At 44.4% G+C, this 25,626-nt stretch overlaps 1 protein-coding gene across 3 annotated transcripts in view; it reads left to right on the top strand.

Annotated features, from left to right (window-relative positions):
- Positions 1-1,943: 1,943 nt before the first annotated feature.
- The window catches only part of C21H1orf21 (chromosome 21 C1orf21 homolog), a 206,712-nt gene continuing 183,029 nt past the window's right edge, over positions 1,944-25,626 (top strand). For 2 of the 3 annotated variants that reach the window (XM_032463542.1, XM_032463543.1), the window contains exon 1: positions 1,944-2,304. The gene's annotated coding sequence lies outside the window, so the exon portion shown is untranslated. The remainder of the gene's footprint in view (positions 2,305-25,626) is intronic. The other variant, XM_032463544.1, reaches the window with a different exon arrangement.

The raw sequence follows: 25,626 nt of genomic DNA, 5'->3' as shown, positions 1-25,626 counted from the left end.
AAAGAGAGAAGTAGGAAAAGACAAAATCTTGTTATCCTCAAGGATTCTTTATATAGAATTACATGTAAATAAACACACACACATGTTAACCATACACTTCTTTCATTTACTGTAGAAGGTTTCAGACATGGCCTGAAAACCCCAGAGAAGGGCTGACTACATTTGGATAAACCCAGAGGATGGATTTTCACTTCTAGCTTTAAAGTTTCTTAAGAAGGATTGCAAAGAGAGAGAGAGAGAGAGAAAAAAAAAAACCTACCAAATTTGGGATTAAACTATGTATTTGAAATAGTAGCTCATATTTATTAAGTTCTTACCATGTGTCGGGCATTATGCAGTGTTCTATATGCACTGCCATCTCATTTTATTTTCCTTTTATTTTGACAAGCCTGAGATAGGAACTAGTGATCATCAATCCCATTTTATAGATGATGGAAGGAAGGCTGAAAAAAGAATGAAGTAAGTTGCCTAAGGTAAGAGAAATGGTGGCTGGTGCATCTGATTGGAATCCTAATCGGCCTGCTCCCGCTTCTTAACCGCTCCTCTCCAGGAGGCTAGACCACAAAGAACTCTGGTTCCAAACAAAAAAAATGAACTAGATATGGATAATTTAAAAAATGGAATACAAGTGAGTTTCAAAAACAATGTGATACCTGCCTTTCAAATTAAAAAAGTGAGAGTACTGGAAAACCAGTTTTTTTAACCCAAAAAGGCCAACTTCCTAGCCATTATGGGTACGTTATCAACTCTTTTCATTAAACTAAATTATGAACTTGAGTTTCAATGAAGTGTCTCATCACCATCACAGCTCTGATGTGTCCTTTTTCGTTTTCCAACTTCATCTTGGCCCAAAGTGAGAAATGACTGGATTTTTGGATAATCCACAGGACCCCGGGAGGGAGGCTCTTTTGCCCCATTGTTTTCTTGGGGGTTCTCACTCTGGAGGCCTGGCATTCTGCACATGTCTAGGGGGATGCAGGAGCAGCGAGGCGCGGGGAAGCCACACAAAAGACATCCAAACGCTATCAGTGTTGAAAGAACAGTTCAGTGCGCACTCGAAACACCCAACAAGACAGGGAAAAAGAGAAAAATACCTTCCCCCAGAGGGTGGGAAATTGGTTGGCCTCTTGTGAGTGTTCACAAAAACTGAACAGACACGGGGGTGGGCGGCGAGGTTCCAGGATCCTCAGTCATCCCAGACACGCCTTGCGGGCGCGGCCTCCGCCCTTTAGTCCCAAGACGCCGCGGGGAGGGGCAGAGAGGGGGCTCAGGGCGAGGAGTCTCGGGCGGTGTCGCGCTTGTCTCTCCCCCCGCCGCAGCCCCGCAGTGGGCTTCTGCCGAGCGGCGGACGCTTCATTCATCCTGCCGGCGCCGCGGTTCCAGGGCAGGGCGGAGGCGGCTTGGTGGCGGGTCCGGCGAGGGGAGGAGCCGCACGGCGCGCCGAGGATGCCCGGCCTTCCCTCCCTCTGTTTCCAGCAGGCGCAGCCCTGCGGCTGGGCCCAAGGGCTGGCCTGGGTTTCCCGCAGAGCCGGGCCGTCCGGGCCTCGGGGCGGCCCCGCCGCTCCCGCACCACCGCCCGGGTGTCAGGCCGAGGACGCAGCTTTCCCGCCGGGGTCTCCCTTCCCGCTGGCCGGCCGGCTCCGGGTGCGCGCGTGCTCCTGCGCGCACGCGCGCACACACACACACACGCACACACACTGTACACAAACACGTCCGTCCCCGCCCTCCTTCTCTCTCTGCAGCCCTGGAAGACCCGCTCGCCCGGTCCCCTTCCTCCGGGGTGCTCGGCGACCGCCGCGGGCCCCTCCCGAGGACAAGGGGGAGCGGGACGCGCGCGGGAGCCGGGAGCGGGGCGGGGCCGGCGCTGGGGGAGTGTCTGGCTGCCCCCGCCCCTCGAGTGAGTGACTGGGCGAGAAGGTCCCCTCCCTCCCCCGCTCGCTCCTTCCCGGTCCCCTCCCTCGCTCGCTCCCCGCCGGCTCCCGCTCGCTCCCTGCCCACTCCCGGGGGGACGCTCTGAGCCGCGGCCGCCCCGGCCGCCGCTTCTTTCACACTTTAGTTGGGAGCCGCGCGCCGCGCTCAGCTGCTGGGGAGCTGGCCGCACGCCGCCGCCTCCCGCACGCGCGCACGCGGGCCGGGCGCCGGAGGTTCCAGCTCTCACTCCCGGCGGCGGGGAGGAGGGGGAGACCGGGACTCACTGTGGGGAGGCGGAGGAAGAGGAGGAGGAGGGAGGAAGAAGACCGGCGAGGAGGACCGGGCGGGGGGCGGGAGGCTTGCCACCTTCAGCCCCCCCCGCGAGCGCCCCAGGTAAGCGTGAGCCCCCCGCGGGGCCCCGGGCGGGGGCCGTCGGCGGCGCAGCCCGGCTGGGCTGAGGGGAGGCCTGCGGGGTGCCTGCCGGCCGCTCGGCGGGGATGGGAGCCGCGGCCGTGGCGCTGCCGGCGCGCGGCTCGGGCCCGGCCGGGGCGGCTGCCGCTGCCGCTGCGGGGCTGGCGGGGCTGGCGGGGCTGCCGAGGGCGGCAGCTGGGGTCGTGGGCGCTGCAGGGGCGTCTGCGGGCCGGGGCCGAGGGGCTGGGATGCGGTTGGGGCTGCTGCTGACGACTTTCGCCACCTCGAGGCCTGTGTGGCTGGGGTTCGACACCCCTCCCTTCCCACCCGCACTCCCCGCCGCCCTCAGCCTTTCCTGCTCCCCTCGAGCTCTGCCTGGAGCCGCCGCACTTTGCAAGCCGGAGCTTGAAAGAAACAACAAAATTCCGAATCCTCTGCTGAATCTCCAAGTCTCTTCTCCGGCTACGATCGATTGGTGTGTTTGTGTGGGTACTGTGATCCCCGGGATTTCCGAAGTTCTGACCTTTTGGGGGTGGTTTGTCTCGGTGCAGCTGTTTGCCCACCTCGATGTATTTATTATTCGTGCCCATGCGATGCAGCCAGAGGGTGCTTGGTTATTGTACAAGGGAGAGATTGCACTCCCCTCTGCAGGCAGTTCGCGAAGTGCGGCTGCCTCTGGTCTGCTGCTTAATGTCCTTCCCCCGTCTTCCACCCTGCCCCCTCCCTCCATGGAGGGGTCCCCCCCACCCCCACTTACTGTTTGTGTGAGAGAAGCCCCTGGGCTTAGAGGCTCTCATCTTCCATTCATCTCTCTTCTAAAGCTCTGAATTGGCTCAGGCACGATGGTAAAAATCGGGCTGGCTTTTCTTTGCTCCAGGAGTTGCACAGTCGAAGATAAAAATATATCCACGTAAACACGCATTAGTCCTGCGAGATGACAAGCACAGTGTGAGACAGAAGTGTTCGGTTTCCAGGAGGCTGACCTATGTATGAGGTATCTTCCAGCGCATGTGGGTTAGGAAAATTGTTTTAAAATAGATAGGACGTGGCTGGAAGACAGCCCCAAGTTCAGCTATTGGAGCAAGTCTGAAAGCGATACACCCTGGTCACCCAGAGCCTCAGTAAAGACACATGCTCTGACTCAGACTTTGGGAGGGGGTTGACAAACCATAGGTTCCACGTAGTGCTTGCTTTTTTTTTTTTTTTTATTGCTTTTTTTTTTTTTAAGGAGACAGTATGGAGTATGGGCTGTTTGGGGAAGTTCAGTACACAGACCGATCCTATGAACACTTCCTTACTCCAGGGGCTGGGCTCTCATTCCCTAACCTTTCAGCTGGCAGGGTTGAGATGTACCAGGGCAGAAAAAAAAATTGAGTAAAGTGGGCCTGGGCTACCTTAGCTTTCTTGGGGGAAAAGGGTGATGTTTCTGCAGGGTCTTTAAGTCCAAGATGCTCAATTTGGGGCTTTTCTCCTCTTTTTCATACTTCTGGAGCTGGGCTGTAGGATCAATAGAACATATTCTGTGTTGGCTGTTCGGAAATTGAATATCCATTTTCAAATAGCCTCGTCACAGGCATGGAAATTAATTTAGATTTGATCATCTATTTTTCTTTTGCTGCTTATAAAGTAGGAGGTGCTGGTCATAGGACAATTGAGTGTGTTTATATCTGCATTGAACCAGTGCTGGGGCTAGCACTTGGATCAGAAATGCAGCATTGAAATGCAAGCTCCCCTAGTGTTGCCTGCTGTGCAGACCGGGTGCGGAGAGCAGCTCTGGAGGGCTGCTCTGAAAACCAGCAAAGACAAGTCAACTCAGTGCTTGGGTGAGCAGATGCCTGGGAAGGCGTGGGGTGCTTCTGTTGGCAAGCTTTTCTCCAGGAAAAATGGCCTTGTTCGGTAGAGAGGTCTTGCATCCAATGTTAAAAGTTCATCCCACGAGGACCTTGCGGTTCGAGCTTTCCTCTTTAGCACTGACTCAGTTTCACCTGTCAGAAGAGCTGGTCATTTTGTTTTCTTGTCTTAATAATTTACCCTTTGTTCTCTCACCCCCCATGTCACTTTTCCTGCCTAGCATGGATTTCTGGGAGTTATTAGGCCACTGTCTGAAGTGGTTTGAGCTTCTTGAAGAATCACAGGGTAAAAATCAAAAGCTTGCTCATTAATTGGCACTGTTTGCTGTGACTGATTTGTAACTCTACCCAGGAGAGAGGTGGTGTGCCCCATTTGTGAGAATCATTTCCTCGATGGTGTCTCAGCTCTGTGCTGGATTTTTGACCCAGGCAAGCCTTGATTGTTACATCCTGAGCAGCTCACTCCAGGCTCCTAGTGGCCCCCCTGCTACTCGCTGTTTTCTGTTCAAGAATGAGACAGTCCAGGCTGGAGAGGGAGAGGCCTGGCCCCTCCCGCCGGAACAGGAGAGGGCAGGAGACCATTCTCAGAGGGTCCTAAGTGTGGTGAGTATCACCAGCTTCACGCGACCTCATCAGTACAACTTGGAGCCCTGCGGGGGCACAAACAAGGGCCTTTTTGGCCATTTTATGTTCTTTCTTTGGAATTTTACAAATCCCAGAGCTTGGGAAAAGTAAAAGTTGTGATTAATTAGGTTCTCATTAAAACACGAAAAGCAGATTGCAATAGATAAATATAAAGTACTTAGAAAACTGAGAAGACAGGGAGAGGGCCCGCATACAGGGAGGGTTGCTACACTGAAGCTGTATTTTAAAATTGGTGACAGTTGTGACTTTAAGAGATCATAATTCAGGAGCTTATCTGCAGTGACATGTAAATTATATACATACATATTTTTAAAGTAGGCAATTATTTATCTTGACTCTCCCAGTTCTGAAGTTTAATTTTACAAGTTACAGTTGCAACAAGAAACAACTTGACACACTGTGGTTATGCAATCACGACAAGAGAGGTTGGATGTAAACTGGGCTGAGGATGAACATGGAAAGGCACACACAGCAGTGTCTTCAGTCACCAGGTATTAAGAAGTTCCTTTCCTTTAAAAAATTTTCTTTTATTTAATATGTTCCTGGACAATGCATTCCCTAGGTCCGTAGGCTAGTCACAATGTCAAGATTGCTTTCTCTCTGTACTTGCGAGAGGAGATGCCGCTGCCACAATCTGAAATGGAAACTAGGATGAACTGACCCAGCGGCTGAAGGCGGACTGTTCCGCTCATCTCTGCAACCCCTGTGATGGCTGGTGCACTGCCTTGCAGTTGGAAGTCGCTCAATGAGTGACTGAGTCAAATGGAATTCGCCTAATTAGTTACGATCTGTAATGTGTCAGAAACCTTGGAAATACATTAGATGCGGAGTTCCGTTTTAATCCATCAGTAGGAGAGTTTATCAAGAGCTCCATGTTATGCCTCAGGTCCGGTTTTTCAGTGTTGAAAACGTATCAGAGAGGGAGCTAAACATATCAACCATGATGTCTTCTCCAACGACTGGAATTTCTAGTTAGGGGCATCTTGGTTGGGAATATGTATAATATTTGATAACTACGTTAAAATATGTATAATATGTGACAGATATGTCTTTAATCCCGATTGTGACTCACGGCTTTCTCTTTTTTGTCCAAGGGGTTTGGTGAATAGCTGCGTTTATATTTAGAGGGAGTTTTGTGGTTTTCAAAGTTCTTTCACGTACCCTTGTCTTACTGGCGTTGTTGTTGGGGCCACAGCGCTCAGGGTTTTCTATGCTGGGATCCCGCCCGGAGTGCGCCTTCCTCCAGGAGTCGGGGCGAGGGCCTGGAAGCCCAGGTGGCCCCACCTCTTGGGTTACTGGGTTTTCCCAAGGGAGCCGTAATCGGTGCTCCCTGCTGCTCCCTCTAAAATCACTTAAAATGGGCAAAGCGGAGCCCTGTCTCACGCAGGAGCACCCCCCGCCTGCCAGCCTGCGTTCCGCGGCCCTGCCCCCTGCGGCTGATCCCCCTCGTAGGGCTGCTTCTGCCTCCCTCCTTTGCCGAGGGTCCCTTCCACCTTCCCATCCTTTCTGAAGCGTCTCCATGTGTTCCTTCCCAACAGATTTTCATCCATAGGCCCTCCCTCTCTTTCTCCTGCCACCTTACTTTATTTATTTATTTATTTATTTAAAAAAATTTTTAAATTTTATTGAGTTACCCGTCAGTTTACAATGTTGTGTCAATTTCCAGTGTAGAGCACAATTTTTCAGTCATACGTGAACACGCATATATTCATTTTCTCATTCTTTTTCACCTTGAGCTCCTGCAATATCTTGTATATATTTCCCTGTGCTGTACAGTATAATCTTGTTTATCTATTCTGTATATAGCTGTCAGTATCTACCGATTTCGAACTCCCAGTCTGTCCCTCACCCCACCCACCCCTCCCCCGCCACCTGACTTGTGCCCGCAAGACTTGAGCTGTGTGTGTGTCCCAACGTTCTTTTCCAGTATGTGAAGCGTGTCTCCAGGCCCACTTTCTCCCTGACTCCTCCCACCTCTCTGCTCAGGGTAGGCGCTCTGCTTGCAGCCGAGGCCCCTCCCTCTGCCCTCAGGGCCCCTCTGCCCTGTCCTGCTTTGCCCCACGCACCTCCCTTACTACTTCCACCCACTTCTCTCCATCAGGCCTTCAGCCCCTCCGGCGCATACCTGCCCCTGCCTGTCTCACAGGCTCATGTGTTTACAGCGTTCGCGAGTTGAAGTCCTCATGCTTAGTGCCTTGTAGAAAAATGGATTTAGAGCACGCCCAGCTTTGGACATCTTTCTGCCTTTGTTTACATTTCTGATTCTGCAATATTTTCACTGTCAGACGCTCTCTTAGGCCATTTAATCATAGCTGACGCACTTTGCTTCTTCACTTGGCTTTTACAACTTGTATTGGATAATAGATGAAGGAATCACTCAATGATTATTGTTATTTTTAAAGATTTGGACAACAAATCTTGAAAAGCATTTTAGAGATTTGTAATAATGGCACCTTTGAAAGCCTTCGCTGCACACCAAAATTCTACTTACTAATCACAGAGGTAGATTGGTTTGTTTAATTTCATCCTCATTACCTAATTTTTTTTTTCTCCTCTGGTTAAATAAATGTTGGTTGAATGGATGTTGCGTAAATTAATACTACCGTAACTTGAACCAAATTTGTTCTCATTTTGTTATGCTTTCACTGTTCTCCATGAAAATTTTATAAGCTCACTGGGTACATTTATGCCAAGCAAGGACTCTTCAGCTAAGACCTGACATTTTTGCTTCCCCTTGTAAGAGTGTGACCTATGTCAGCCCTATCGGTAGGGTCAGTGGGAGAAGAAGTACTACACTGAGGGCTGCTCCTGGAAAAACGTACCCTATGAGCTGGGACCGGTCTTTTTATAAAACTGCACTTCAAAAGCAGATCCAACACTGGTTATGAAACATCCTGGGAGCCCCGGGCCTTTTGGAGGAAGGCACTTCAGAGCAGAGTGGGGAGAGTGGTTTCTGAGTCAGAATTCCCTTCCTTGATGGATCTGTGTTTTACTGGAGTGCGGTGGATGCTGTAGTCATTTCAGTTCATTGCTAAACCATAGATTAGGACGTTTGCCACCTCACTTGGTAACTTATGGTTTTTCCCCGCCTGAGAAGGGAAGGGAAGGGAAGGGAAGGGGAAGGAGAAGCTGGTGGTCTTTGCCGGGTGTGGGGATGTTTTTGATACCCATCATCACAGAGGCGAGTGGAGTAGGTGAGACCCACTCAGCAGCCCAAGAGATGAACTGTGTGTCATCACGGGCGCTCCCCAAAGCTCCCTGAACCCACAGTTGACAAGGAGGTCCACACATGGCTGTTTACAGTGCAGAGGAGCCCCTGTATTATTTTTACTTATTTTTTATTTTTATTTCTTTCTTTCTATTGAAGTGTAGTTGACTTACAATGTTGTGGTAGTTTCTGGTGTATAACAAAGATTCCGTTTTTTATATATATATTCATATATATTCTTTTCCATTGTAGATTATTATAAGATATTGAATATTCTTCCCTGGGCTATAGAATAAGACCTTGTTGTTTATCTTACATGCAGTAGTGTGTATCTCCTAATCCCAAACCCCTAATTTATCCTCCAGCACACTTTCCCCTTTGGTAACTATGAATTACCAATATCTATGTCTGTGAGTCTATTTCTGTTCTGTAAATAAATTCATTTGATCATAGTTTAGATTCCACATCTAAGTGATATCGTATATTTGTCTTTATCTGACTGACTTCACTTAGTATGAGAATCTCTAGGTCCATCTATGTTGCTGCAAATCATGGTAGTTCATTCTTTATAATGGCTGAGTAATAGTCCATTGTATAGCTATACCACATCTTCTTTATCCAGTCATCTGTTGATGGGACATTTAGGTTGTTCCCATGTCTGGGCTGTTGTAAATAGTGCTGCTGTGAACATTGGGGTGCATGTATCTTCTTGAGTTAGAGTTTTCTCCAGATATATGCCCAGGAATGGGATTGCTGGATCATACAGTAACTCTATTTTTCATTTTTTGAAGACCCTCCATACCGTTTTCCACAGTAGCTGCACCAGTTTACATTCTCACCAGCATTGAAGGAGGGGGGAACCCCTACATTAACACTATGATTTCTTTCTTGAGAGGATTGAAAGGCTAGATACAGAGTGAGGAGATGCTGCAGGCTACCAGGCTGAGGTTTGCAGAGAACTTTTCAAAGACTCAGGTAATTAATACACGCCAAGGGGTGACTTCAGTTCCATCTGAAGGGTCGGCCAGAAGCAGTTTTCTCAAGATAATTTTGTAACAGTTCTCACACTTGAAAGGTTATCAAGGAATAAGCAACGTGTATCTTATTCTATGTCTCAGACAGACAGTACTACTCCTTTGATGAAAGAGATGAGACTACAGGAAGCTCTCTGAGTTGTTGAATATTTACGGAAAATTCAGATGTTCCGGTTTCTGTGCCAGGAATCTACGACCGTCTAGGCACAGCTCCCAAGACAGATGCTCTGCTCACCCTGGGGGCCCCCCAGCAGCCGCCCGCCCAGGGCACTTCCTCCTTCTGCTGCGCTTCTGAGGTCCACGCCATTCCCTCGGGTCTCGGTTCAAAGCCCTTCTCCTTCAGGGAGCTTCTCTGCCCGTCGGAGTGGCTTCTCCCGTGGCTTCCTTGAACTCCTGTACCACTTATTTGATGTTTGTTGATTTTATTTCAGTATTAGTTTTGATCTTCATTTGTGTGGTTTTTGTCACCCCCACCAAATGATCAGGCCCTTTGTCATGCCCACTGGGCCTTCAGAGGCTAATAGCTGAGTAAGTAGCTGTTAGTTGATTGACAGCTGGTCATTGGTCTGAGGCTTAGAATTTTTCTCTGTGAAGACCTTGCTCCCACTGAAAACTCTATAACCAAATGAGGAAGTGTTGTTTTCTCAGGCATGAGAAAAGATAGTGGGAATTTTTAAATTCCTTTGTTGGCCAAGGTTAAAAGATCTTATCTGTCTTACGCACTTAGATAATTTATTAAGCGAACATTTACTTTTGTTGATGACACCTGTGTCATCTTCGTGCCTGGCACTGGAGAGATGCTGGAGACACAGATAAAACGGCCTGGCCCTGCCCTTGCGGACTTCTCAGGCTAGCGTGGGAGCTGACGGGCGCACGTGGCGTGTGGTGGGGAGTCAAGGGGCCTTGAGGATTGAGGGGAGAAAGCAGCCAACTCCGTCTAGAAGTAGGCTGACCGGGCCCCTGGGCTCCCTGGGACAGTCCTGGTCTTTGCCCATCCTTCACCATAGTTATTAATGCACCCCCTTTGCCTTCAGAAGTCTCCCAGTTTGGACAGTAAGTTATCTTATAGATTCCCCATCATAGGGAAGTCATGGAAGGCTTCACAGAGAAGAAAGTGTTTGAGATGACACTCAAAGGCTGCACAAGAGTCCCCTAGGTTATTGTTTACATTTTCAAAAGTATCAGTGGACCAACATCGGTTTGCTCATCATTTTTCCTCATTTTACTATGGATTCATGGACTAGTCCATAGACTGACATTGGGGGATAAAGGGATTTGGGGGCAGACAGAAGATGAAGTGGGGCCTTCCAGGCAGAGGACACACAGTGATATGGAGATATGTGGGCACGGGTCCTTGTGGGTCCTTGTGGGTCCTTATAGGTCATGGTGGGTCATGGTGGGTCCTTGTGGGTCTTGATGGGTCCTTGTGGGTCATGGTGGGTGCTTGTGGGTGCTTGTGGGTCACTGGAGTTTCCCATCTGGTGGAGCACGACGGAGGATGAGACTGATGAACCATGCACGGCTTCAGAGTGAAGAATTTGGACTTACTGCCCTATACAAGAGGCACTGAGAGAGTATAAACAGGGGAGGGACACAGCTTGCACAATAGACGGTTCCTTCGTGAGTGTGGGTGAAGACTGGAGGGGAACAGAGAGTGGAGTCAGAGCGAGTGAACTCTGGTACTAACTCGGTAAGAGGTGATGGGAACTGAATTAATGCCTGAAAAGGGAGGAAAGGGACAGATAGGAGAGGCATTTAGGAAGCAAAACTGGTGGGACTCGGTGACAGTTTGGGAAAGGAGAGTAAGGAAGAAAGTAAAGGATAATTGCAAAATTTCTGGATGGGTCACACTGCTGAGATGGGGCATCCCGGCACTGGGAGGAAAAATCCTTAACTGAGCTTGAACTATTCTGAGCTCTAGGTGGTTGTATTCTGTTAGATGGAGATACACTGATATTCGGAAGAGAGGGTTGGGACAGAATTGTGGGTTTGATTTCCGTTCGGTCATTGTTTCCTGAGGGAATCATTCTCTTAATCTCCACAACCAGCTTAGATCCCTCTGTTCTGTCTTAACTCCATCATGCACCTCGCCCGCATGCACTTACCACTTTTATAATTGCACAGTTATCTTTGTGATTATTTGAATACAGATCCCCCCACCCCAGCCAATGTCCCTGTAAACTATAAGATCCACAAGGGCAAGACAGTATCTCTTTTTGATTTTCTTATGTCCCCAGGACGCCTACCACACAATGGGGGCCGAGCACATACTTGTTGAATGAATGAATGAATGAATGAATGAAGGGATTTTTTGAAGAGTGTGGTAGTTGAAGCTAGGTGGTTTTGCATGAGATTTCCCAGGGAAGGTAAATAGAAGGAAAACACTGAGCAGGGAGTTCCAGGGAACACCAACCTTTATGCGCTGTGGACGGACGGAAAAGGCTAGTGAAGGAGGCTGAGAAATGCAGACTCTCATAGAGGCAGGAGAACCTGGCAAGTGGTGTCAGGAAGACAGGACAGATCGAGATTCGGCATGTGGTTAGAACTGTCACATGAAGTGAAATAGCATTGAAGAGGTTTTCTCAGAATATTGTAATTCTGTTATTAAATAGAAGTGGAAACATTTACTTTATGAGAAATATTAAGGTATAGGTACTTAGCATTACAGTATTACTGTATTTATGCTGCACACGAAGTTTGATGTTTTATCACTTTGTTAGTTTTATATGTTGGGATTCCGTGGTTTGCCTAATGTAATTGATGCCAGCCCCCGATGTAGTAAAAATTCGAGGCCACGTGTTGGGAGGATGATGAAATAGCACAGTGTTAATCCTTGTGAATTCAGGAGTGTGTATCGTGATTTATAAAGGGGTTAAAATACCTGAGTGTTTACATCCCACCAGATGAGGAGCCATCCACAGTAAGGACACATTAAGGTACAACACTGTCACAGAGGATGGCTAGTTGCAGAAGCCAGGCTGAGTTGCAACATCATTAAAGTTTGTGGTATACCAAATGAACTTATTTACAAAGCAGAAGCAGACTGACAGACATTTACCAGCAGAGGAAGAGGGTGGGGAGGGATAAATTGGGAGTTTGAGCTTTGCATATACTAACTACTCTATATAAAACAGATAAACAGCAAGTTTATACTGTACAGCACAGGGAACTGTATTCACTATCTTGTAGTAACTTATAATGAAAAAGAATATGAAAGTTAATATACGTATGTATATGTATGACTGAACTATTATGCTGTACACCAGAAATTGACACAACATTGTAAATTGACTATAACTCAATTTAAAAAAAAAGGTTTACGGTATAAATAGGGTCTCATTGCAGAGTGGATTGTTACTTGTCCCCAGTCTCCACTGGGAGACTTGGGGTGGAGTTGGGGGCCAGCATCAGATTGTATTGGAAGGAATGTAGGCTTTGGATTCAGCAAACTTTATCCCATTTCCACCACCTCCTAACTCTAGCTTCGTGATCTTGGATGACAATAGTAATAATTGACAATTGTAATAATAAAAGTTTACATGTACTGAGTGCTTACCCTGCACGTGGGTGCTGTGCTAAGTACATTACATGCAATTTTTTTTTTTAAATGTCTTCTTTCATGCTTGCAGCAACCGCTTGAAGCACCTACGACTACTACCTCTGCTTTATAGGTAAGGAAGAACTGGAACCAGGGTCTCTGGGACCTCGACCAAGGTCGTGTAGCCAGTCAGTGGTGGTGCTGCAACTGGAGTCCAGGCTCTCTGCTCTGAGTCAGGCTTTTAATTATCAGCTCCTGGGCAGTTCTCTTTCCTCCATTCCCCCTGCCCTTCCCTTCACACACACACATTCCCTTCCCCTCATCTCCTGGTTCTTTTGGAAGCAAATCACAGACATAATGTCATTTTGTCTGTGTGTACTAGATTATGTTTCTAAATGATAATGACTTTTTTCCTTTTAGCATAACCAGAATATCATTATCATGTCTAGAAAAGTTTTAGCAATAATTCCTTAATATGAGATATCCAGTCAGTAAGCAGATTTTCCTGGTGGACCCATACATTTTTTTAATGATTCATTTGTTTCGTTCAGGATCCAAACAATTTTCACACCTAAGAGATGCACCTGCCTTTCTTCGTAGGCTTCCTTTCTCTGTTTTCCCCTCTTCTTTTTCCTCCCAAGCAGTTTATTTGTTAAAGAAACAAGAATTTGTCCTGTAGGATTCCCTGCTTCCTGTAGTTCGTTGATTGCATCTTCTCTCGATGTTCTTCATTGTTGGTTTCCTGTATTTCCTAGTTTGATCTAGATGGAAGCGTGATCAGGTAGTTTGGCAGGAGTTTCTCCTAGAAAGTGTTATGTCCTTCCTGTTACCATCACATCAGGCGGCACACGTGCTTCCTGTTTCTTCATTTGTGAGGTTAAGACTGATTGAGGTATTTAAGTGTTATCAGCCTGATCTTTCTATTAAAAGCTTTCCCAGTCCCTTCAAAAACCACTGATGGACATATTATTTCAGTAACAGTTATAAAACGATATTCTGTCGTCCCTTCTGCATTTGTTAGCTGGAGTTTTTCTATCAAAAAGAAATTTATCACATCAATTATTTGGTTACATCAGGGTATAATTTATATAGGAAAATTAATGCTCAGTTTTATTCCTTCTAGTTAAAATAATGTTCAAATTCATGAGTTGGTTTTCCAGCATCTTCCAAAGAAGACCAGTGGTTTTTTTTTAAGTATCATTATGAACTCATGGATTTAAACACAATGTATGTGCTTCAGTCCTTTGCAGTTATTTCTTTTGAAGTTCAAATTATCTTTGGCCCATGGGACAGCTCTTTAAGTTGGCTTCTGAATACTTTTGACATGACTGCAGTGGTCTTTGATGGCGTCCCTACTTTTTGGTATAACAGGGTATTTCAGACTTGTCTAGTACTTCCCCTGTTGCAGGTCTTTTTATTGATAAATGGTGTTTAGAGCCCACAGTCCGGGTGTTGGGAGTTCTCATTGCCTCTGGGCTGGTCCTTTTCTAGGTCTGTTCAAGTGGACAAAATTAGAAAAAAAAATATAGCTAGCTACTGAGATATGGAAATACACGTATGTATGTGTATAGGTATGTTTTTGTATGTACATGGTGCATGTATGCCATGTCTATGTGTGTGCATATGCATATTGTTTCTATTTAACATAAGCAAGCATGTCTTTATTTCTTCTTTTATAGAAAAAAGGCAGCAGACTGTAGTTACGCACCTTGCTTTTTGTACTTAATGGTGTTTTTCAGAGATCACTCTGGAGCTGTACATAAACATTTCTCAGTGCGCTTTGCAACTGCAGAGACGCCATCGTGTATATGTACCAAACTTTATCCATTTGGATATATACTTATTTCTGGTCTTTGGCACTTACATTGTAGTGTGAATGATTTGGTTTGGGTGGTGGGGGTTTATTTGCAAATCAAACATAAAGCCTGAACAGAGACATTATTTTCCTTAACTAAATGGATAGCTGAATGAGCAGCCTTGTGAATATTTACGTACAATTCTTGCCAGTTTATCTTTAGATAGATTCCTCGAAGTGGGATTGCTGGGTCAAAGGAGTAACAGCTGTGCAGTTTTGTTAAGGTGTTGCCAAAGTCCCTTCTGTGGGTGCTGTACAGTTCTGCCTTCCCACCAGCAGGTAATGAGAGTGCCTTCTTACCTCGCCCCTTCCCAGTAGACATGTGATCAAAGACCTTTGCCATTTAAACGGTGAGAAATGACACTCTCGTGTAATTTTAATTTGCGTCTCTTTTATTATGTGCTAGCTTGAGTTCCTTTTCATATGTTTGGGGGCCATTTACATTTCTTTTTCTGTGAACTCTCTCTGCATATATTTTGCCCATTGTTACAGGATTTTACATTTTTTCCTCTATTTTATGAAGTTTCTTATATATTAGGGACATTATATATTAGGGATGTAACCTCTAATATTTGACAGTTTCCCGTTTATCATTTGTCTTTTTCCTCTGATTGTGGTGTTTTTTATGTAATTTTTTTCCTTTGGCATAGTCGGTTTTATCAGTCTTTATTGCTCCTTGGATTTGAATCATGATGTGGAAAAAGTTTTCCTTTAGATTGCAGAGCAGCACTATCCAGTAGAAACGTGATAGGAACCACGTATGTAAATTTTTAACAGTCAGAATAAAAAAGTACAAAGAGAGAGGTGAAACTGATTTAATAATATGTTTTATTTAATCCGATATATCAGAATATTGTCATTTCAGCAAGTCAGCATTTTTAATTACTAATGAGATATTTTACATTTTTTTCATGCTAAATTTTTAAGATCTCATGTGTTTTATACTATAGTGCATCTCAGTGTGGTCACTAAGTTTTCATTGTAAATTCTTTACTGTATTTAGATTTTGTAAAATTTGCAGTCAAAAAAGGAAATTCACATAACCAAGTTGTTCCAAGTGTACTAAAAGTTCTCCAATAACCGACTTGAGTGTCAGTTTTTAAATTTCAGCTTATATTAAAAGAAATTAAAACTGCAAATTCAACTTCTAGCCACATTTCGGGTGCTTGGCACCCCTGTGGGTGATGACTCCCGTCTTGGACAACACAGTTATAGGACAGTCACCCACATTTTCCTTTAGTGCTTGTGTGGTTTTGTCATTAACATTTAGATCTGGGACCCATTGGAATTTATTTTGATGTATCGTATGGAGAATGGATTCATTTTTTTCTTTTTTCTTTTTACATGGCTATTTGGAAATCACAAGCCACTTACTTATTAAAAAGTTCAACTTTTGCCCACTGATTTGGAATGAGCCCCGTCCTAGACTTAATTGCCCTAAGTAATTAATTAGTTATATGTCTGCATTTTCATATTCCAGTACCCTACTCTTTTAATTATAGAGGCATAAATATGTTTTAACATTAAAACCATAGCGAGATACCATTTCATACCTAGCAGGTTGGCAGATGGCAACGTCAGGCACTGGGCAAGAGGGTGGAGCAGAGGGAGTATGCAGACCGTGATGGCGACAGTGTAAACTGGTGTAATGGTTTTTGAAAGGAGTTTGGAATGCTTTGTGAAGTGGTCCCCTGACCCCCTTAGCCTTCAGGGTAGCAGAGCAGATCACAAGTCTGGAGTGGGAGCACTTTTGTCTAATAACTGCTGTTTGCCATTCTCGTATCATGTTCTGTATCAGTTGGGTTGTGAAAAAGGTTGAGAAGCACTGCCTTAGAGAAACTGTCACATGTGTGCGAGAACGCAGCCCTATTCGTGACAGCAAAACCCTGGAAACAACCTGTATGCCAATCAACAGTATACTGAATAAAGAAATTGGGGGTACATTTATAGTAGACAGTCGTGAGAGTACCCCACAGCTGTGTGTTTCAACAGGGATGAATCTCACAAGCATAATGTCGAGTGGAAAGGCAAGACAGAAGAATACAGTGTAAGTCCGTTTCTGTAAAATTGAAAAAGTGCTGAACTAAAGTGATACAGAGCTTTAGGACTGATTCGTCTGTGGGAAGGCCGTAAGGAAAGGAAAGGGAACTGTGAACATCAATGCAGGGTGACGCTGGTTCCTTCGGAGGTGAAGGGGAGGGTGTGAGGAGGAGGGCTGCCTCCACGCGGAACTTCAAAGGTACTTGGAAGGTTCGGTAGGAAGGTACGTAGTCATTCGTTTTGTTTTTATGCATTAAATTGTACATGTGTTACGGGATTATTTCATAACAAAACAGAAGCAAAACGACAACAACAACAAAATGTCCAGACCCAGAAATAGGCTAACCATAATTCAAATAATGAAACTTACGCTCGTGGAAAACTTCTGTTAGATGTGAAACACTTGGCTCTTTCCAGTTTCTTATTTAGTGACAGTGACTGTTTAACTGGTTACGTGAACAGTTGAAGACAGGTTTGCCTCTCGTGTCTGGGTCGGGCAGCACGAACTACGTTATTGTGCGTTGTACACACACGAGTGACCGTCACGTCACCCGGTACCGCTACCGGTAGAGAGGCCTGGGCTCTTCACATTTCAGTAATTTCGGGGGGACTGCGTTTTTGCAGAGTATCATCATGGCCCATTATAACTTTATTCAGAGACAGAGTATTTTTGAAGAGAAATCCTAAACAGCAAATACTACCAAGTGTATGCTATGCATCAGCTGCAAAATGTACATTAACTCATTTAGTGCAGATGCCAGTCCCATGTTGAGCCACACAGGCAATACATGCTGTGGAAAAGTCAATACAGGAAATACACGATGGGATTTTGATGAAGACTTGTCAGGCCTCAAAAGCCATGCTCCCACCTTCTATTCCAGAATATCTTTTTAGGAACTTCAGGGGCGAATCTATCATTTGCTCAGTGGAGGCCCATCTCAGAAAGTTAGTATTTATAGCCTTAAAATTTCAGAGAAGGAAATCCTTAAATACAGTGTGGCAGTTGCTCGCATGTCTGTGTGTTTTTAACATCAGGTCTAAGTTAGCTTGTCTTCAGTCGCGTTAAGCAGTGGCTCTTGCCCTCTGTGTGACAGGTCCTTTCACGGACCTGGTGGCCTTAAAGAATTTGATTGACCAGGCAGGGCAGTGGGAGACCTGCCAGGGTTTCCGTTGGTTTTCTGATTTGAAGCTTTTCCTAATTTTCCATCCCCAAGATTCACCTGAACCCCAGAACCTCTCTTAACCATGCCTGTGCAAAACTTTCATAGCTCATTACCCCCTTCTGGCATTAAGATTGTATGTATCTGTTTCTCCAACTTGTCAAAATGTTAAACCTTTTTTTCTTAGCTCTTCAAGGATTCCCTTATATACTCCAAGCTGTGATACCGGCGAATGAAACTCATTCCTGGTCTTTTATCTGAGTTGTTTCCTGGCATGTTATTATCAGGCCCGGCGCTAATCATTGTTATTATGCTGTGAAGTTTCATTGTGTGTAGCTTCAAAATTCCCCCATTCCTACCCTTTCTTTCCGCTGCATTTTCTGGAGAGAACCCATCAGATGAAGGGGTTAGGGTGGGAAGGAGCATTCAAATGAGCATTTGGTTGCTAGGTAACCGGGCTCACTCAGGAACTGTGACTTTCCAAAGTTATGTAGAAATTAGAGCAGAGCTCCGTGGACTCTCTGTCCAGTGGCACCTTCTGCGTTGGATTAGTGTGCGTTCGCTTTGGAGCTGATGGAAGCTCCTAAACCTACACAGCTGCTTTTTCTGGGGGTTATTCGACTCGCTGTTTCAAAGGAGTGTATGTGGCAAAACAGATTTTTTTTTTAAATAAAAATGAGGTGGTCAGTGTACAAGTGGAGACAGTGAATCCCCATCTCAGCTTGTGATCTGTGGATGTGTGTGTGCCTTTCTGAGCCGGGGTGGGGAGCAGATTTTATAATGATCCTGAAGCCATCCTTGTGTCTTCCTTCCGTTTTTCATTATATTTGTGTCTCCGTCAAGTTTGCTTTAGGTTTTAATGTCAGGAAATTTACCTTCCCTTCGTATAATCTCGAACGAGAGTTTTACAGAGTTCTGTGTGAAAATAAAAGCCCTTGCATGTGTTTTGATGTTTCACTTTTTGAAAATGGTAATATCTAAGATTAACAAAGGTAAAAACAAGCCAAACAGAGTTAATAAGCCCATGGTTAGCAAGGGGTAAAATGGGTATGTCCAGAAACGAAACACACGTGAGAGTGATGCTGGTTTCCTCTGACTCGGTTAGATCCTATAGTAATGAGTGTTCAGGGAGCTCTTCTTCGGATTTTAGATCTTGTCCATCACAAAGGTGATATTAGAGTCAGAGTGACGGAGAAATGTCCTTGGAAGGGAAGAAGCAGCAGCAGTGATGTTTATGATCAACTGCTGTTCTTTGGAAAATAACAGTTATGTTAGAACACATAACGCAGGTTATTTGTTAAGTAGCAAAGAGGATCAGAATTATGAGGGAAGCTCCGTTCCAACGGGCACTGCTTGTCCTCTCCACAGCCGGAAGATGACCTTGTCATTTACAGAAGCACATTGAGATGGTTTCCTGATTGCTCCTCCAGACAACTCCTCTGGAAGGACTTGAGCCTCATTCTGTAACATTGTGTTTTAATGGGCCAGCTGTACGCCTGTGAGAGTCAAGGAAACTTGGAGAGGCTGTGGTCTAAATTTGGATGCATTCGTGAGATGAAGTGGGTTTTTTCCTCCTTTCTACACTAACCACCCCCTCCTTCCAAGTTCTCTATGGAATTGAGTTTTCAGTGTGGAACTAACTGCAGCTGAAACATTTGACATGTCAAAAATGAGTGGGAAAGAATTAAATGGGTACCTAAGCAGTGTTTCCCGTAATTGAACGACTACAGCTTCATTTGGTAACATTTAATATGAAAAACTCAGAAACTCTCTCAGGTAAGATTTTCTTTGTAAGCGAAGCAGAACTTTCCCCGTGGGTCACATCCTGTGCTCTGCTGCCTCCCCTTAGTGCCGTGAATGCATCCATTAAACAGGTGCATGCACAGTAGCTCCGAAATCCACAAACACTGTTTTCTCTCTGAATTAAGTAAAAACCCAGTCTTTTGGGTTATTCTGATAGCTCCATGTAAATCTCTTATCTGCTTACCTGTGAGGTGTAATGCCCTTTTTGGGGGGTGGGGTGGGGCTGGGGCACTTAGGGAAATGCACCAGGTCTCTAGCCAGTTACTCCTGAATGAACATTACATTTGACATGGCTTTTTATCGTTTTTTTTTTTAAATCAAGTGTAAAGAAGTCTAAAATAAAATGTTACATTTCTTCACTGCACTGAGAAGACATGATAAGGTCGTGATGAGGTCATGAGGAAGAAGGCTCAGGGTCTGGTTTCTGCACTGGGCGTAGGGATTCCAGAGCTGATGGGCGTCAGGTGAAGAAGGGACCCGTAACCTTCCACTGACAGGATTTAGAAGCTGTTCAGGAGGCCACAGGGAGTCAGGGATCTTACAGTCATTTTTAAACTAAACTGGCTCTAATTTGCTCACCTGAAATGATCAACACTGGAAAGAGCAGTTGGAGAATTACTAACTCAGTGATATTAACACGGAGATTGGCAGATAAGAATGAGAAGGTGTCCTAAATAGAAACTGTAGCAAGTCAATTTTTCCTTGCTGAGTAGGTAGATGACTCAATGCGCTTGGTAAAATACATTAAAATTGCTCTATTAAAACTGGAAAATGTGTTTTAAAATTGTAACATCCCAGTGCGGAATGGCTTATTTTTGTTGGCGGTAGTTTATTTGTAAATCAAACATAAAGCCTGAACTGAAACATTACTTTTCACTGACAGACAGCTGAATGAACAGAGAAGGTGAGTGAATTTACTCTGCAGCAGTGCTTGGTATGAGGGTTTGTGCTTGTTGGCGAGCCCTGCCTCCAAAGAAGCTTCTGTGTTCAACAGGGGACCCATTCTATCAGTGAGAAAACACTGCTCTACTGGGCTTTTTATTGCCTTGAGTTTTTTCTTTTTTTCATTCATCATTCATTAGTTTGAATCCATTTCAACAAAAGGTTGTTGTCTGGGTCATTTGCTGGGGCCTGGAGCTTTGCCAAACTGAGCTATAGGTTAAAATGTTTATCATCAAGAAGGAATCTTTATCTGTGTTCTGTATTTGTAAGGAATGAGAAATCCCTGATAAGCACTTAGAAATAGGAATAGTCACTGAACCGCTAAATAGAATGTGAAGGCATGCCCCCCTGAAGGCTCTGCCATTCTTTGGGGATAGTCTGACCTTTGAAAAAGCTGTTGTAAACCTGGTCAGGTTTCACCACCTTTTCTCTTGCTCTTCCAATCTGATGAAGTCTCATGCATAACAAAAATGGCAAATTAGGGTGCTTTTATTTAATTCTGACAATGCTCCATCTGAGAACTTTAGAACAGTCTTCTCCTCAGTCACACGGCTATTCCCGCAGTGACCTGATGGGTTTGGATGTCACCGTTCTTTCAGTACCAGACTACCAAGAGTTGCTTCAGCTGAGACGGTGAAATATGGGTAGTTTCCAACATTTCCATCTCCTATTCAGCACGTTTCCCCTCCCCATTCTCACTCAGTTTTCAAAGAAAGTTGCCTTTGGCGTGTCTTGTTGTGCTAGGCTGACCTCAGACCAGCCGTGGGCGAAACTAACTGCTGTGGTCTCTTCTCCGTCCAGGTGAGTTGCAGCTGAGGGGCCAGAAACCTGCTCTGTTTGTTTTTTTCAGTGAGTAGGCTCTTGTGTTAGATTTGATTCTGATCTTGGCCTTTGTAGAAAGAAATTACCTCTCCTTATTGGGGAAGAAGTAAATGAAACGAGGTGGGAATGGAATGTCTGAGGGGTGTGGAATGTGGGCTTGAGATGGGGGATGGGAAGACTACAGGAAATGACTGGCAGGTGGATTTTAACACAGCCCTCTTTTCAGATACCCTCTTGGCATGAAAGGATTCGTACCGGGTTTTGGTGAATTAAAACAGAAGGAGTAAAAGTGATCTACGGCGGGGAAGGTATAGCTCACTGGTAGAGCATGTGCTTGGCATGCACGAGGTCCTGGGTTCAATCCCCAGCACCTCCATTCAAAATAAATAATTAAACCTAATTACAAAAAAAAAAAAAAGTGATCTACAGCAAAGTAAAATGACTCTCACAGTCATGAATTAATAATGCTTCACAGACTCATTCATTAGTAACTCTTGGCAGTGAGGGTTTCAGCCTGCCTGGCCCACCCCAGCTTTGTAGCTCACTGTCCACCCAGCGCACTGCCTGGTTCACCGCTGGCCTCAGCAAATACATGCAGAACTGGATTAACTGTTACGGTGACTCCCGGGCTCTCTGTATTCATTGCTTCATTTCCCCTCTCTGTGGGTTTCTGAGTAGTATCTTACTGTTCCACACTATACTGTCAGCTGACTTGAGTCGTATTTATGCCCTTGCTCAAGCAGCCCTGCAGAGTAGCCATCACAGAAGAGCATCAAAACATTTATATAAATTTGCATAAAGAGCAGGGGAAGACTTATAGCAGAATAAGGATAAAGCATGAAAAATCGGCAGACTTACGAGAAATAAAGGTGATAGACTTTGGAGAAGAAAGCAAAGAAGAGACAGTCGGAAAATTTATTTTTTCAATCTAATAGAAATAAAGCGAGTGTTCTTAAATTTTAAAATGATACCTAAGAAATATGCTGCAAGATTCTTCTTTTTAAAGAATTTATTGTTCTGGTCAGCAAAAGAAAAAAAAACTGTAATAGATAAAAGGTCTGTGAATAGTTTGTGTATCTAGGAAATCTGGCTTGGAAGCGATGTCCTGACAATGATGCTGTCATCGGGGTGGGTAAAGATGCTGTGGGACGTTAGAATTTGGCTCGGAAGGAAGGGGTACACCGAGCTCAGGCTGTTTTTCGGGTAGGTGTCTTGGATTTTATACTTTAGACATAACTTTGTAACATGTTGAATGATTTTGACCAAATTTGTAATAGCACAAGGAATGTCTTCGATTCAACCTGTGGCTTGGTGTGCAGTGCTGAGACCGCAGTGAAAGCCAGTCCACGTCCTAGCGAACATATTCCTATCAGTTAAAATGAATTGCAGTGAGTTTTAAGCAGACGAAAGTGGCCAATGGTACATGACCTTAGTGAACCACAATGTGTGGTCAGTTTTTGGATTTTCTTCTAATATACATTTTGGATTAGTTTTCTCTGAGGTATAAAAGGTTAATTTGCCAAAACTATTTCCTTAAATCTCTGCATCAGCTAGAGCTGTTTTTCTCAGGCAATTCTAAATTCCTCCAGAAAGAATAGAAATGAAATATTTACAGTTGGAGAAAATGCCTGATTGATTCTCTAATTTTCTTTCCTTTCTTTCTTTTTAATTGCAGTATAGTCCCACTGTGTACGTTTCTGGTGTACAGCATGAAGTCCCAGTCATGTATATATATATACATACATTTATTTCCCTATTCTTTTCATTAAAGATTATTACAAGATATTGAATATAGTTCCCTGTGCTCTACAGAAGAAATTTGTTTTTTCTCAATTTTTATATATATAGTAGTTAACCTTTGCAAATCTCAAACTTCCAAATGTATCCCTTCCCACCCCTTTTTCCCCAGTAACCAAAAAATTGTTTACTATGTCTGAGAGTCTGTTTCTCTTTTGTAGATGAGTTCATTAGTGTCCTGTTTTGTTTGTTTTGTTTCCACATGTGAGTGATCTCATGTGGTATTTTTCTCTCTTTCTGGCTTACTTCACTTAGAATGACGATCTCCAGGTACATCCATGTTGCTGCAAATAGCATTATTTTATTCTTTTTTATGGCTGAATATTCCATTATATAAATATACCACAACTTCTTTATCCAGTCATCTGTCAGTGAACATTTAGCTTACTTCCATGTCTTGGCTATGGTATGAACATTGGAGTGCATGTATCTTTTGGAATTAGAGTTCCCTCCAGATATATGCCCAGGAGCGGGATTCCTGGGTCGTATGGTAAGTCTATTCGTAGTCTTTTGAGGAATCTCCATACTGTTTTCCACAGTGGCTGCACCAAACTGCATTCCCACCAGCAGTGTAGGAGACTTCCCTTTTCTCCACAGCTTCTCCAGCATTTATGGTTTGTGGACTTCTGAATGATGGCCATTCTGACTGGTGTGAGGTGATACCTCATTGTCATTTTGATTTGCATTTCTCTGATAATCTAATTTTATTTTCAGTTTTTAAATTTCAGAATATAAAGAGACTTAAGCATGAACAGATGTGGCTTATGGGGAAGTGTAATGATCAAATGCAACCATCAGGGGTGTCCTATTTAGTTTTGAGGTTTTGGTGTTAAGCAAACTTGGAGAAGCTGCTGGCTTCTCTGGTCTTTAGAGAGCTCTTCTGCAGATGGGCCAGGGGATATTACTCCCTTATTCATGATGGCAAAATAATTAAGAATATTTATTTTTTTTTTAGATAAAGTGTGGTTACGGGGCAGCTTTATATGCCACTTCCAAATTAGGGTGTGGAGAGGTAATGCTATCTTTTCTCTAAGCCAACATGACTGAAAGTTGTTGGTTATATGAAATTCTTTAATAAATGCTTCATCGTGAGTTTCTTATGAGACATTACCAGGCTCTGCAGATTATTTCTGTCATAAGCTAAAATTTGTCTTTAGCCCACTGAGCTTGCCTCACTGTTCCAGACCTGGATGCAAGATTCAAAATTTATTTGATGCTTTCTTGGTACTAATCATACAGTTGGGGCACCTAAAATTACACAGAGATGATTGGCTGTTTGGAAATTATTTGAGCTCACTGTTCATTATCAAATAAAATTTCAAAGAGAACTGGGAATGTCAAGGCTCTGCCATCTACTCTGTCTTCCAATTGCAGAAGTACAGACGGCTTTTGAGTGGGATGGCTTCCCTGGCAAAGATGATATCATTTTGTGCTTTTTATATTTCCGTGTTTTGAGTTTAGTTGTTTTACTTCCTTAACCCCTGTTTTTCAATTCCTGGCAGATAAAACAAGGATTTTCTTAGGAAATAATGTAGCCAGAGCCGGGTTTAATTACCACTCAAATGAAGACAGCACACAGCCCATTGTTGAGGCGAGAGGGTATCGCCCCTAGGGATTATCAGCAAGCCAGCAGTGGTTTTCCGGTGTAAGGGACGTGCGTTTGAAGATAAAATATAAATTATAAGCTCGGGGTGATGTGAACGTTTCTCCATGCCTCGGAGCATCCTCCTGGGTGGTGAACAATGGAGGGAGGCCTCATACAGGGTAGACAATTGCTTAGGCACTCATTTGTCTGTTTCTTAAAGACACACGTTAATAAAGGCAAATAAACCAGAACAGAAATGGCATGGGGGTCAGGCAGATGAAACCAGAAGAGAGGTAAAGTCCAGAAATGCATTCTGTAAGGCTCTGCCTAATTCTATCACAGGTAGTCTGCAAATCTAGCCCTGAGTTTCCCTGTAGCCAGAGGAGAGGAAGAAACATGATCAGTTACGAGATTCAGTTATAAAATAAAAATATATCATTTCTTTGCACAAGTGCAACTGTAGCTGCTATTCAGACAGAGAGAGATTCCTCCTTGTTAAGGGACAGCTGTGTGATGGCAGTTGAATTTGGCTTGGGAAAATCCAGTTTTCTTCCTGAGCCTTTTCTAGAAATAATTCTGTTGATGACCGGAGGCAGGGAGCAGGGTAAGACAGCACGTTTTACACGTTGGGATACAGTCATCCTAAAACCCCAAAAGCAAGTGAAAGATAATCTAAATATAATCTCTGCTGGTTTTCCCTGTTAGCTCTTTAGTGGATTTGTGTTACTGGGGTGACCCTGCAGTGCCCACCATGAGTAGTTTCTTAAATTCTTCAAGCCAAGGAGTGTTCTTGGCTTTGTGCGTGTTGTAATGTACACGTATATACGTGTATGACAAAACGTATGTAGGAGAAATTCTTAAAACCCTAACATTTGTCATCAAACTCCGAGGTGACGCTCATCCTCACGTCTGAAAAAAATTATATGGTGTATTTACAGTCAGTTGTCAAGTTTATTTGAACGAAATCTGACAGTATTAATGATGACCAAGGTAGAAGAGTGAGTAGCTGCTGTGGCTCAGGATAG

This window comes from Camelus ferus, chromosome 21 (genome assembly GCF_009834535.1).
Source record: "Camelus ferus isolate YT-003-E chromosome 21, BCGSAC_Cfer_1.0, whole genome shotgun sequence".
Taxonomy (NCBI): Eukaryota; Metazoa; Chordata; class Mammalia; order Artiodactyla; family Camelidae; genus Camelus; species Camelus ferus.
This window is presented reverse-complemented; position numbering and strand designations above follow the sequence as displayed.